The sequence below is a fragment of the Callospermophilus lateralis genome, chromosome 7 (genome assembly GCF_048772815.1).
Source record: "Callospermophilus lateralis isolate mCalLat2 chromosome 7, mCalLat2.hap1, whole genome shotgun sequence".
Lineage (NCBI taxonomy): Eukaryota > Metazoa > Chordata > Mammalia > Rodentia > Sciuridae > Callospermophilus > Callospermophilus lateralis.
This window is the reverse complement of record NC_135311.1, coordinates 69,596,899-69,611,068: the sequence shown is the minus strand read 5'-3', so window position 1 is coordinate 69,611,068 and position 14,170 is coordinate 69,596,899. Positions and strand designations below refer to the sequence as shown.

The 14,170-nt window shown below is 41.0% G+C and overlaps 1 pseudogene; it reads right to left on the bottom strand.

Annotated features, from left to right (window-relative positions):
• Positions 1–1,885: 1,885 nt before the first annotated feature.
• LOC143404401 (COMM domain-containing protein 2 pseudogene) lies at positions 1,886–12,989 on the bottom strand (annotated as a pseudogene).
• Between the last annotated feature and the right edge of the window lie 1,181 nt (positions 12,990–14,170).

Below are 14,170 nucleotides of genomic sequence, written 5' to 3'. Positions count from 1 at the left end.
ATCCTTTAATTTAACAAAAATATTCTGTTGAATGTATCTGCATTCTGTGTAGTCTTGGAAGAGATAAGGAGAGAGAGAATGAGAGAGAGAGATTAGTTTTGATGTGTTGTTTCATATTATGGGAGCAGACAATCTGAAATCCATGGCACTTGTCAGCAGGCCGGAAATTTAGGAAAAAGTAAATGCTGCAATCTCAAGTCAATTCCATAAGTTAGCAGGTTGGAAACTCAGGTGAGTCTTCTTTGTTGCAGCCTTGAGAAGAATCCTTTCTGCTTCAGGAACCTCAGTTCTTGCTCTTAAGGCTGTCAACTGATTAGATGAGGCCTACCCACACTATAAAGGGTGGCCTATGTTACTCAAAGTCAATGTCAATCACAGCTAAGAAGTATTTTTCCACATCTAGACTGATGCTTAACCAAACAACTGGGGACCATAACCTTGCCAGCTGGACACATAAAAATAGCCATCAAAGAGTGGTGGTCCTTAAACTCACCCACTGTGCTCACTGGTTTTGACTGGAGTCAGCCTGTGGATGTACCTGGTTGCCTTGCTCACTCTCTTGCTTTTGCACTTTTGAGAGGTCTCCAGGTTTTTGCTGCTCTGAACCTCATTGCTAGGAGCTTCAGGCACAGGCCTCCCTTGTGTGGGACTGTCCCTGGTATATGTGCTGGGAATGTGGCTGCTGGTCACAGGGCATATGAGAGGTCAGCCCAGGGATCACACCCAGCTCTCTTCCTAGAAGCAGCATCAGTTGCCACAAGGGTCGATCACATGTGAGATGCCCTTGGTCTAGTCTCCTTGGAGGTGTCCAGGCACTTTCTCATGGTCTCTTAGCTGTTGGCAATAAAACCTTCAGAAGCTATTTCATTATGAGGTCTATATTTATTGTCATTGATAATGTTACATTCCTTTTCTGTGTTTGATTGTCATTTGTATTCCTTTGTAAAATTTCTGGTAATATATTTTGGTCATTTTTAACTAGATTAATTATATTTTTCTTACCAATTTGTAGGTTATCTTTACATATTTTTAATTTTCAAGTGTGTTAGTTATATTGAAACTCTATCAGTTATATTGAAAATATATTCTTAAATTTCTAAACATTTTTAGTTTAAGACATCTTTTTTTCCCCAGATAATCAAGCATTGATTACATTATTCTTGTATCCATTATTTATAAATGTAAATGACAGTGTGTCTCTTAGTTGCTTTGGGTATATGGGAAAAGATAATCCTTGTGAAAACATTACTAACAATCACACAAAATTGAGTACTACTTAAGTCAATGAATCATAAGTCAAACTTCAGCAATATGGTTAAAAACTACTTATCTTTACATTCAAAGATAAATGTATGAACTTCCTATGACAATATGGGCATATAATTTAAAAAAACTCATACTCACTTTACATTATTCTGTAGCTAGTAACATCATGAGATGCTTTTAAAAGTCAGAAATATTGTACTATTTAGAAATACTCTGAACAGTAAAGGAATTAGCTGTAAATTTTATTCTCAAAATTGATCAATAACGAGGAAAATACTAGTTAAGCAGACAAAAATGTACCAAAAAACAGGGTATTGATCATATATACAGAAGATATGAACAGTATAGATTCATTTCTGGTTGATTAAATCCTATTTACACATTTAAAATACAAAATTACTTTTCAATCTGTCAAGAAGCTGACCACATTTAGCATCAGAAAAGGAACATGACTTTAGCTTCTGATCATGACCTCAATATCCTGGAATAGGAAAAGGAATTTCATGGAATCTAGATGCATTTATCAACACCAATTAATAAAAATTAATTCTGAAAAGTAATTCCTGAATGCCATCCATTCACAAATGAGTCAAAGGCATTAGGACCTTAACACTTGGTACTACTTGAAGTTGTGAACTACTCTCCTACAGTGGTTTGTTTTCATGTCGTCCAAGGATTGTTAAAGATGCTGAACTAAATGAAGTAGGGTGGCTGAGGCTGTCTGCAGAACTTTGTTGTTGTGGTCTCCATTCTGATTTAGGTGTAGTTTTATAGTCACTGCTGACTTAATCTGTTGCCTGAGACTTCTGCTTGCAGGCTGTACATCTAGTCGCCACTCAAGGCTGTGGTAACTGGGAAGGCTGGGTGCCAATTCACCCAGAATAGTCCTGATCTCTTTTCTGTTGTCCAGGTAAAGCTGAAGCAATAATTTGTTTAGTTCTTCAGAGAATCCCAGAACAAAAACAGAGTCTTGGAAATCCACTTCAGAAATCATGAGCTTGGAGCTCTCGGTGAGTCAACCCTTCCACAGCATGCTGGACAGTGTTGCTGCTCACGTTGAGCTTCCTGGCAGCACCCTCATAGACCTTGGGGATGGTCCCTCGCCTCAGGAACTCCACCCCGATCCACACAAACTCCACCACCACTTCGGCAGGAAGGCCAGGTGCTCCTTATGCTCTTCTGACAAAGTCCAGCAGCATCTTCTCTGGGCACCCTTTTTCACCCAGCAGCACCCTGGTCTTCCTGTTTAAGACATCTTTGGACATACAGACGTCTTTAATTTTTTTAAAAAGTATTTTTTAGTTATAGTTGGACACAATACTTTTATTTTATTTATTTATTTTTATGTGGTGCTGAGAATCAAACCCAGCGCCTTGCACATGGTAGGCAAGCACTCCACCGCTGAGCTCCCCAGCCCCAGATGTTTTTAATTTTATGTGCTCAAATTGCTAATCTTTTATGTTGCAATCTTGAGAAGAATCCTTTCTGCTCAATCCTTTCTGATCATGTGTTTTCATGTGTGCGTGCGTTCTTAGGAAATATTTTGTAAGATCAAGTTTTAAAAGCTATCCACAATATTTTCCACTAATCATTTTAAAATTTCCTTTTAAAATATCAGCATGGTTAATATATCTAGAGTTGACCATGCATATGGAATGATGTAGGAATGCAAGTGTGTATTTTATTTGAGGAATGTCAGTTCTCCAGTCCCATTTGTTAAGTAATACTCTCCTTTCCTACTTCTCTATGATGCCATCTCCATCATGAATCCAATTTGTCTATATGGACAGTTCTGTTTCTGGGATTCTTAAGAATGTGTTGATAAACTTGTGTTTTTATTGTATTGATAAATGATTCTTGCTACATTAGTTGAGAATGTTTTCTTCCACTACAGAGTAAAAAGAAAAAATATGATCATAAGACATCCACTTGTATAGAAGGGTAATATAGTAATCTGTGTGATAGAGCTTTCCTTGGGAAGAATATATGTTGGACATAATTTTTTTTTAATGTGGGAGTATCAGAACACTGCTTATAGAACCCACTCAACACTAAGTAGCCATGAAGCAGAGACCTGTGCCCTACTGATGGACAGCTCTCTCTTTTTCATGACATCTATTCTGACCCTATGAAAATTCTACCCAAGTAAAATAATTGCCACTTACTCAGTATTGTAAAGAGAGTTGTGAGAGACTCTGTGTCTAATAGAAGAAAAAATAGGCCTTAATCTTATTATGTGGGATTAGGCCCCAATTTCCTTAATAAGACTCTTACTGTACAAGAATTAAACCAAGAATCAATAAATGGGATGGAATCAAACTAAAAAGTTTCTTTTCAGTAAAAGAAACAATCTGTGAGGTGAACAGAGAGCCTACATCCTGGGAGCAAATCTTTACACCTCACATATCAGATAGTGCACAAATCTCTAGGGTACATAAAGAACTCAAAAAGCTAAACACCAAAAAAAAAAAAAAAATACCCAATCAACAAATGGGCTAAGGAGCTGAACAGACACTTCTCATAAGAGGATATACAATCAATCAATAAATATAAGAAAAATGCTCATCATCTCTAGCAATCAGAGAAATGCAAATCAAAACCACTCTAAGTTATCATCTCACTCCAGTCAGAATGGCAGCTATTATGAAGTCAAACAACAAGAAGTGTTTGTGAGGATGTGGGGGAGAAGGTACACTCATACATTGCTGGTGGGACTGGAAATTGGTGCTGCCAATATAGAAAACAGTATGGAGGTATGGAACCACCATTTGACCCAGCTATTCCTCTCCTCGGACTATATCCAAAGGACTTTAAAACAACATACTACAGGGACACAGCCACATCAATGCTTATAGCAGCACAATTCACAATAGCTAAAGGAGGGGAATGCAGGGATGTGGGGATAAGAAATATAGTAGAATGAAATAGATGTGAGCCAACCTAGATGTCCTTCAGTGGATGAATGCATAAAAAAAATGTGGCATATATACACAATGGAATTTTACTCAGTATTAAAAAAGAACAAACCATGGCATTTGCATGTAAATGGATGGCACTGGAAAAGATAACACTAAGTGAAGTTAGTCAATCCCCAAAAAACAAATACTGAATGTTTTCTGTGATAAAATAAGGTTGACTCATGGTGGGGTTGGGAGGGAGAGCATGGGAGAAATAGGGTAGAGGGGTGGGAGAGAAAGGGAGGGGGCAGGGGATTAGCAAGGATGGTGAAATGTGATGTATGAAGACTTGAATTGGGTGTCAACATACTTTATATACAAAAAGAAATACAAAAATTGTGGTATATATGTGTATTAAGAATTGTAATTCTACAAAAAAAAATGTAGCATTACCTTAGGTAGAGGGAAGTGAAAGGAGGGGAAGGCAGGGGATATGGGGATAAGAAAGATAGTAGAATGAAACAGACATTATTACTTTATACATATGTGACTGTATGACCAATGTGAATCTACAATATGTACACTCAGAAAAAGAGAAATTATATCCCATCTATGAATGATATATCAAAGTATATAAGTGCATTCTACTGTCATGTATAACTAATTAAAACAAATTAAAAATTAAAAAAAGAGAGAATTGTGGCTTTGACCAATATTGTTGCCCCTGCATCTCCCAAAAGAGCAAAAGTGCATGGCTCTCGGAAAACTCCTTCTGCTGAGAAGCCTTGCTTCCCTTCAGTCTGGTCTTCACAACTAACCTTTTACACTCTTACCGAGAAAGCCTAATGTGTTCATGGGAGTGGGTATGTCATGAGGAATAGAACATTCAGACATTTAGATTGTATATTCTTCCATTCTGCATTCTTCTTGCACACTACCCTAGTGTGTAATTTTGCAATGAATTTCCTCTTGCATTTTCCTGAACATTTTTTTTCTGCTGCTCATTTTTTATGGTTGTTCAAAACATTACAAAGCTCTTGACATATCATATTTCATACATTAGATTCAATTGGTTTATGAACTCTCAATGTTACCCCAAATACAGATTGCAGAATCACATCGGTTACACATCCACATTTTTACATAATGCCATATTAGTAACTGTTGTATTTTGTTGAGGGCCACAGCCCAGTTGGGATGATGCATGGTATTTTGCTGGAAGGCAGTGGTTGAGAGGTGAAGCCAGCGAGCCATTGAGATGATGATGGTTATATTAAGCTGTGTATTCAATTGTATATAGACCTTTAGTGTCCAGCAACAGGGCGGTGGCTCTTGCTGCCTTGGGCGCCTGCTACTTTGGAGATCCCGTGGAGATCCCCTGGAGTTCTCAAGGTCCAAGAGAGTGGGGGCAGAGCCAGATGGAGAGCTGAGGGAGTTCCTGGGGAGTGTGCATGGAGTGCTGGTGGAGTTCTGGCAATAAAGTTTCCTGTTTGAACATACAAGTGCTTTGTGGCGGCTGGGTGATTTGTGCCCAGCCAGACTGCAGCAATTTTTAAATTCTTAAAAAACTCTGTGATTCTAGAATGCTGAGTTGTTTTGTGAGCCTCTGTGTTTTCATGCAAAATGAAGTGTCTAATTGATAGAAGGTTGCTGTTTCATCAAAGTAGTTTTGTACTTAATTTCTATGTCTGCACCAGCATTATACTATTTTAATCAGAACCACTTTATAATGACAATAGCTTAATTTATAATAAAAATAGCATAATAGTTAATTGATAGGCCAGACCCACTCCAGGTTCCTCTTCAGATTTCATGGTGTTTTAGCCTTCAAAATACTTTGGCAGGGGAGGATGTACTGGGGATTGAATTTAGGGACACTCCAACATGGAGCTACATCCCCAGGCCTATTTTGTATTTTATTTCAGAGACAAGGTCTCACTGAATTGTTTGGTGCCTGCTTTTGCTGAGGCTAGCTTTGAACTCATGATCCTCCTGTCTCTGCCTCCTGAGCTGCTGGCATTACATGTCTGCACCACCGCACCTAGATACCTTAAAAATACTTTTAAAAATGACCTAGACTAAGTCTTATATTGACAAATTTAGTATATACCTTTACGTATTTATGTTCGTTTGAATATCCCCTAATAAAATTTTATAATTTGTGTATAGAAGTCTTAAGTCTATTATTTGATTACTTAGGCAATTTCAGTCTCTGATACTATTGTAAATAGTATATCCTGTTCAATCACAATTTCTAATCATTTGCCACTGGAATGTGAAACTTTAATTTTACTTTTATACCTCAACCTTTTATTCAGGAACCTTGACAATTTCTATAGGTATTTCCAATAATCTTTCTGGAGATTACAATTTTTTTCAAAATATAAATAGTTTGGGCTGGGGATGTGGCTCAAGTGATAGTGCGCTCGCCTGGCATGCGGGAGGCACTGGGATCGATCCTCAGCACCATATTAAAAAAATTAAATAAAGATATTGGGTCCATCTAAAATTTAAAAAAAAAAATTTTAAATATTTAAAAAATTGTCATCATTTGAAAATAATGCAAGTTTAAGCTTTCTATATTTTAGTATTCCATTCTTCTACTTTCTTTTATTCTCATTATATTTTACTCATGAGGATCTCCAATACAAATTTGATTAAACATGGTGATACTGGGTATGATTATTCTGATTTTAAAGTAAACATTTCTAGGGAGGAGAGATGCTAGCAAGAAGTCTAACTAGAAGCCCTACCATCCTTCCTCCCACAAAGACAACTCCCAAAATAAGCAATGCATTTTGGTGAGGGTAACTGAAGAGAGCCTCAGAGCACATCTAAGGATCAGCAGAAGCCAGATAGAGCATGGGAACCTGGGATGTTCACACAGAGTGTAGGACACACTTAGTGTCTGACACGCCATCAACAGCCAGGAGCAGCTCAGAACAAGGGAGCCTCCTCCCTGTGCGGACTAATCAAGCAAGAGGACCCCTGAAGCTCCCACCCAAACCTTGGACACCTTCCATACTCACTATTAGGACTCTTGTATTCTCATGCCACTCAGCTTCCCTGATGTTACTGCCTGGAGTCCACACATCTGAGCTCCGAGAAGAGAAGGAGGTGACGGTGTACCCCACTCCTGTGGCCAGCACAGCTATTAGACCATGACACCTGGGGACTGGAAATACTGCTGGATTGTGTCTTGCTCAGGTGACAAACAGCCATGGCACCCCACCTTCCCTGAGACTTAGCACTGCTAAACCACCCACACTTGGTGGCCTGCCACTCCTGAGCTCAGCCCCTGTCACAGCCTACCCCATGGGGCCAGGCTGCAGTGAAGCCACACATTAGTGCTCCCAGTATCTGGTGCAACCTGCCCCTCAGGGCCTGGGCTGGGACTGTAGGCTGCCTCCTGGAAGAGGCATCTGAGTGCCCACAACAGTCATAACCCATGTCTGACTGAAGTTTCACATCACTTCTTGGTACCTAGCAGAGCAGCCAGACTTGCAAGGGCTGAAATGAATGTAGTGTGGTGGGTTCAGAAAATAGCATTGGCTGAGCTGCATCCTCACCCTACAGGTCAGAAAACCCTACAACCCTGGGTAAGACTGAGGACCCTGCAATGATGGAACTGTGTGATCTTCCTAGAACTTCCACTCCTAGAACTGGATAGGCCTCTGTGGGGGGCTGTTGCATTTTCCTTCCCTGATTGGTTGCAGCTCTGTCAGTCACTTGCAGTGATCTGGCCACATTCAAAGTGGCCCTACATGGCTGCCCTGATCCTGGAAGTAGCAGAATGTGTCTTCATGCTTAGGCATGCCTTCCTATAACCCAGGGGTCAAATTACCTTACTTGTCCTTGTAACCCTGCCCCTCTTGACCTTATTTGGATGGAATTTTCTAAAGAATGAGGGTCTTCCTGGTAAAAGTCCACTCTTGGACATGCTCACTCTCACCAGCCCCTCCTGACATTCCTTGCTCTCCCATTTGGAGAGCTTGAGGCAGAGGAGCTGTCCTGGGTGTTTTATTTGGTATCCTAGGAAATTCACTGGAGTAACCTTTAGTTTGGCTGCCTGTGCTGCTGGGGGAGGCAGGCCTCCCAAGATTCTGCAGTCTGGAACTGGATAAGAATCCTCGACCCTACAATGGAGTAATCTCCCAGAACCCTGAAGTTCTGGAACTGGGTAAGTTTTCTGGACCCCCCCCATTCCTGTAACTGGGTGACCCCCAAGCTGCTGAGCTGCTGAGCCACTCCACTCCCTAGAGAGGAGTCATTATATATTTTTTTTCCCTTCCCTTCAAAGTGCAGCACTGTGGGAGTCCATCCTTGAACTGACTGAGTTTACTCCCTGGCTAGGTGTGAGGTGCTCAGACACTTTTAATGTGGCAGAGCTCTCCCCACCCTTCTTGGGTTTGAGAGCTTTTCCATGTGTTGTGGAGGCATGTCTCCTCACTGCCCCAAAGATCCAATCATCGCACCTGACCTTGCCACATTGCCCCCCCGCCGACCTTCATTGGATGAAATTTTCCCCAGAATTTTTTGTTCCCCAATAAAAGCCCTATCCCTAGCATTCTCTCTCTCTCTCTCTCTCTCTCTCTCTCTCTCTCTCTCTCTCTCTCTCTCACTCTCACTCTCTCTCTCCTCTTCAGTTAAACCTCACTGCCTCCCTAGGTAGCTTGAGGCTGAGGGTTCAAGGAGCCATCCCAGAGCTGGTTTAAAGGTAAAATGGGTTGGAACTACAGTCTCCCAAAGTTTTGCCTCTGCTACGGGCTCCAATGTTGATTTTGAAACTGGAAAGCTGAGCATGGATTTCTCTCTCTTTACTTATGTCACAACTTTCCCCAAAGAGAATTAGAATAGTATGACCTCACCAGTGATCCATGGGAAGTAGGAGTAAAGGAATAATTGGGCAAAACTCTCCTGGTTTAGCTCTGTGATCAAGTATACCTTCACAAGAGAGTTTCCCCATGGTGGATCATAAAACTGGAGCCACTGACAAATCTTAGAGTGGGCTGTAGCTTGGAGAGGACAAATTGAGTGTTGTCTGTGGTCTAAAATACTAGGTATAAAGAACCATTTACTTTCTTCCCTACTCAAAAGTCATATCAGTGACAAGATACAAGTGACAGAAATGTTCCCTTGAAAAAATATATACCCTCCATCATCTCTCTCTCTGTCTTCATCTCTCCATCTTTAGTTCAAGTCTAATTAAGCCTGTGTGCCTAGGAGAATGCGATCACTCTTGCTTACTATCCCCTCCTAGTACAAAAGGATGGAGATGTCAGTTCTGTCCAGAAAACTCACTACAAACAGACCAAAGCTTACAGGCTGCTTCCTGATGGCTCTCTCATCAGCCTGCTAGGAAGGCTGGAACTAGGAAGTTTTGAACTCTAGACCAAAAGATGATCTCAGTGCTCAAACCCTGAAAATCCCAAAGAAATGACTTACTCTTTGTTATAGGGAGCCACTTCAGAAAACACAAGTCCAAAATTAAATCAAAGAGAGTTTTATTTACCTGGCCAAGGACGGTCACCCATCCATAGAGGCTGAAGCTCTTGAGAACAGCATCTTCCTGGTCTGTGTCTTGGAATTTAAGGACAAAAACCACAGCTCAGGGACTTTCCTTAGCACATGCAAGCAAGCCAATCACAGAAGCTAAGACAGCAATTAGCACAGCAACTCAAGACAATTGCATCTTGGGTTTGGGCAGGTGTTAGACAACCGTATCCTGAGTTTGAGTAGGTGGTTGGTGGGGGCGAGAATCTACTTCAAACTCTTGGGTCACCAAGACCACCATATCACGAGTTGAGCACATTTTGTGGGGTACAAAGTACAGAAAGCAATATATTATAAGAAAACAGCTTTCATTTCAATTTCTCAGAAACAGTTCTTGTAACAGTTTTTTTAATAGAAGGCATCGAAATACAGTCGAAGGCCTGTTTATAACATTTCTTGCTTTATGGTTGTCTTATCTCACTTATCAAAATCTTATATCTATAATCTCTCTCTCTCTCTCTCTCTCTCTCTCTCTCTCTCTCTCTCTCTCTAATCTATAACCTATAACTTACACTCTTATTGATTATATTTATCAGTTCACATCACACACTCTTGATGTGGGGAAACTTCGAAATATCTGGGACTTTAGACCATGCCAAATAATTTATGCTAATAATGTGATTTATGGTGAATGCCATAAGTGTTGGGGACCCCTCACACAACTGCTTTTGTTTTCCTGAGATCCTTGAGGATGCTGAATCAGCTTGACTTCTGGAGGGACTGGAGGCTGAGGATATAAGGTCTGTCATGTGGGAGCTGTCTGCGGATATAACTCAGCTCTAGTAGTGCTGTGGTTTAGATATGAGCTGTCCCCCGAAAGTTCATGTGTGAGACAATGAAAGAGTGGTCAGAGGTGAAACGATTAGGTTATGAGATGCCACCTCTTGCCTAGTTTCAGAGTCTCCATGGCCGTTAAACATTTCTTTTCCAATTGACCCGCGGCTGCTTCTTCTTCATATGATCCCTTCAAGGAAGTCAAATTTCCTTTGTACGAAGGTCCCCTGCCTACTGGCCCTATAGCCTAATTCAGCATCTTTGTTGATGAACCATCCCCTTGACCAGCAAGATTGCTCGGATTTCCTTGGTTTCAGTGACTCAATTTTCATTCACTTTACTGGTCCACTCCCTCTGCCGCGTCTTCTACCTTAGTCATCATTTGAGATAACTCAACCTACAAAACCATATACTTAGAAATGTGGCTCTGCAACCCTGTGGAACTAGACATTCCTGGATCTTCATGGAGTCAGAGACGTCCATCGTCATTTTACTTCTCTAAACCATACTTACTCCTCTGTAAAGTGAGGGAGGATTACATGAGATCAGACCCAGAAGAGTTTTGGCGTAATGCTTGGTACCCACACACCAAAGTACATCAAGACTTTGATGGTGGACCGTGGTGGTTAATTTTATGTGTCAACTTGACAGGACCCAGCGATGCCCAAAATGTCTATTTAAACATGATTTCTGGGTGTGTCTGTGAGGATGTTTCTGCAAAAGATTGACATTTGAATTGAATTGAGAAAAGCAAATTGCCCTTTGCAATGTGATTAGGCAGCATCCCACCTGAGGTGGGCCCAAGAGGAAAAGAAAGTAGGAGGTTGAATTCTCTGGCTTGCTTTCTGTCTGACTCCTTGAGCTGGAACATCCGTCTTCAACTGCTCTTGAAGTAGGACTCATGCCACCAGCACTCCTGGCACTTGAACTGGAGTTTATACCAGTGGTTTTCCTCTGTCCTTAGCTTAAAGACAGCATCTTGTGGGATTTCTCACCCTCCTTAACTGTGAGAGCTGATTTTTTTATAATAAATCATGCCTCAGTATGCCCTATGGATTCTGTTCCACTGGAGAACCCAGCTTAATCCAAAGGTTATACTTGAATGTGTTCTGTAATGTAATTGGCATCTGATTTTGGCCTTGCCCTTCCTCCTTCTTAGGATAGATTTAATCACCTATCCCTCCAAGGGCTTCTTATGCCTGCCCTTATCCTTCTCATCTCCCTGTCTCCCTTCCATCTCAATGCTGTGTCAGTCCCGGGTGCTTGTCTTCACCACCCTCTGCCCTGGAGCTGCTGGACCATGCTGGAGAAAAATTGCATAACCACGCTGAATTGGTTCCATTAGCAATTTATAAGCTTCCTAGCCTCAGATGGACCAACAGTGCCACTCAGTCATCTTTTAATTATCTCTGGTTGCCTTTCACTCTCTCTCGGCCTGACCTACACTTGCCCCACACAACCCTCTTCATTCCCAGCTCATGCCCAGCTCAGGAGAAAAGAGAGACCGTCAGAGGTAATTTTTTTTTTCCAACTGTGCCTCTTCTAATTACTTCTAAATCGGTCTACATTTTTACCTGTCTGTACTTCCTTCATGATTCTATCTGGAGAGCTTATTATTCATCACCAGAGTTAGCCTCTCTTGATGCCTGAGATCTGCTGACTCTCTTTCCTGTTTTCTTCTCCAGGAAAAATTCAATTGATTCTCTTGCATCTCTACTGTCTTCCCCTTTCTCCAGATATTTCTCATATGTACAATTATGCTCTCATTTCTTTTAGGCACACCTTGTTAAATATATTGTGCTTTTCTTTATGGCACTCCACATATTTATGCCATATACAAATCGAAAGTCTGTGGTCACCCCTCATGGGACAATTTTTTCCACCAGCTAAGAAAATTATTAACATTTTTTAGCAATAATGCATTTTTAATCAAGGTATGCACATTGCTTTTGAAGATATAACACTATTTTTCACAAACTAGACTGTGTCATATTATGAACATAGCTACTGGGAAACCAATATCATGTGACTGGTTTTGTTGTCAGACTACTTTACTACCATGGTCTGGAAACAAACTGGTAATATCTCCAAGCTAGGCCTTTACTATTTATTTCTACTTTGCTCCCCTTTCAAGATCTCCCCTGTATGTCCTTCTGTTTATCATTGCCCACGTAGTTGGTACCTGTTCTTGCCTAGTGGTCCTTGACTTTTGCTATCTGGTGGATTCATATGATGGAGCTTTAAAAAATTCCCAGAATTATTCCTTGTTCCAGGACAATTAAGCCAGAGTCTGTGAGTTTGGGACGTAGATATTGGCATCTTCAAAAGTTTCCCAAGAGATTCTAGGAAGCAATCATGGCTGAGAACCACTGTTCTATGTCCTCACCTCCACTTGGAATCTCACTGTACAACCATCCAACTTTCTCTTTCTACCTCTCTTCTGAAACTGAACTTCCTACAGTTGCTAAAGGCTTCTTTGTCCTCCAGTTCCGTCACCATCTTCAAGCCTCTACCTAGTCAACATTTATGGACCACGTGACTCTTAATGCACATTTTCCCTCTGAGCTTCTATGATCCTGATCTCTCCTACCCTTCTCCCAGTTAGATTTCTCTTCTGTGGCCCCTCTTTGGGTTCTTTTTATCTCTTGGTGTTCCCATATCTTTACTCTTACTGATTTATACATTCATCAGCAGAAATACCCATTCCATCTCTTCTCTTGCTCTTCTGTCGATATGCTCCACACTAAATTGTGCAAGCTACAACTTGGAGGCATTATTGGTAGAGCTCCCTCCCTCACACATTCATCTAATTGGGCCCATAATGCTGTCAATCCATCTTACTCCTGCTCAAAAAAACTCTTCTAAGTCTCATTTTGCAATAAAATAAATTCAGACCCTTCAACCTGCACAAGAAGAGCCTTCACAACCACATTTGGCCTTCAGGTCCTGTTTTTAGCCACTACTTGCCCTCCGTTCCTTTACACTGAGACATGCCATTCATGGAGTGAATCTATATCCATCCATGCTTCCACAGATATTCTTTCTTGGACTCCCTTTCTGCCTTTCTCTCTACATAGTGACCTACCACTGATGTTTAAGGTCCAGAGAAAATCTTAGGTATTCCTGATGCTCATTATTCATTTGTAATCATGTAGAACTTAATAGCTAACTTTAATTAAGCACTTACCAAAGTGTTGAATGCTCACTGATTTTCTGTCTCTCCTGCTTCATGATGAATTCCTTGAGGGCAGAGTCCATGAATCAGCTATCAATTTCTCTATGGTTTCCAATACCAGTTCTGGAACAATGGAGACCAGTAGGTGGATCAGCCAATAAAGATGAGGTGGATGTGGTCCAGACAGAAAGGGAGAGCAGGACCCAGACCCGCAATGAAACTTTGTGTGGGGAGAGTAATGTGGCATCCCTGTCACATGGAACAAGTACTAGAGTTGCTCTCCAAATATACCTTGCTCCTGGTGTTAGGAACAGAATGCTGGGCTGGAGAGCCGCACTTGACATAATATGTTATATAAGGTTTTTATGCCTGAAAGATGGGAAGGAGCAGAATTGGATTTTTCCCTGCCCTAGGAAATAGCCATTTAGTAAGAAGTAATGGGATCAACATGTACTGACAGAAAGTTTCTACAATCCCCCAGGGTAGAGATCAATGGGGAGAACTC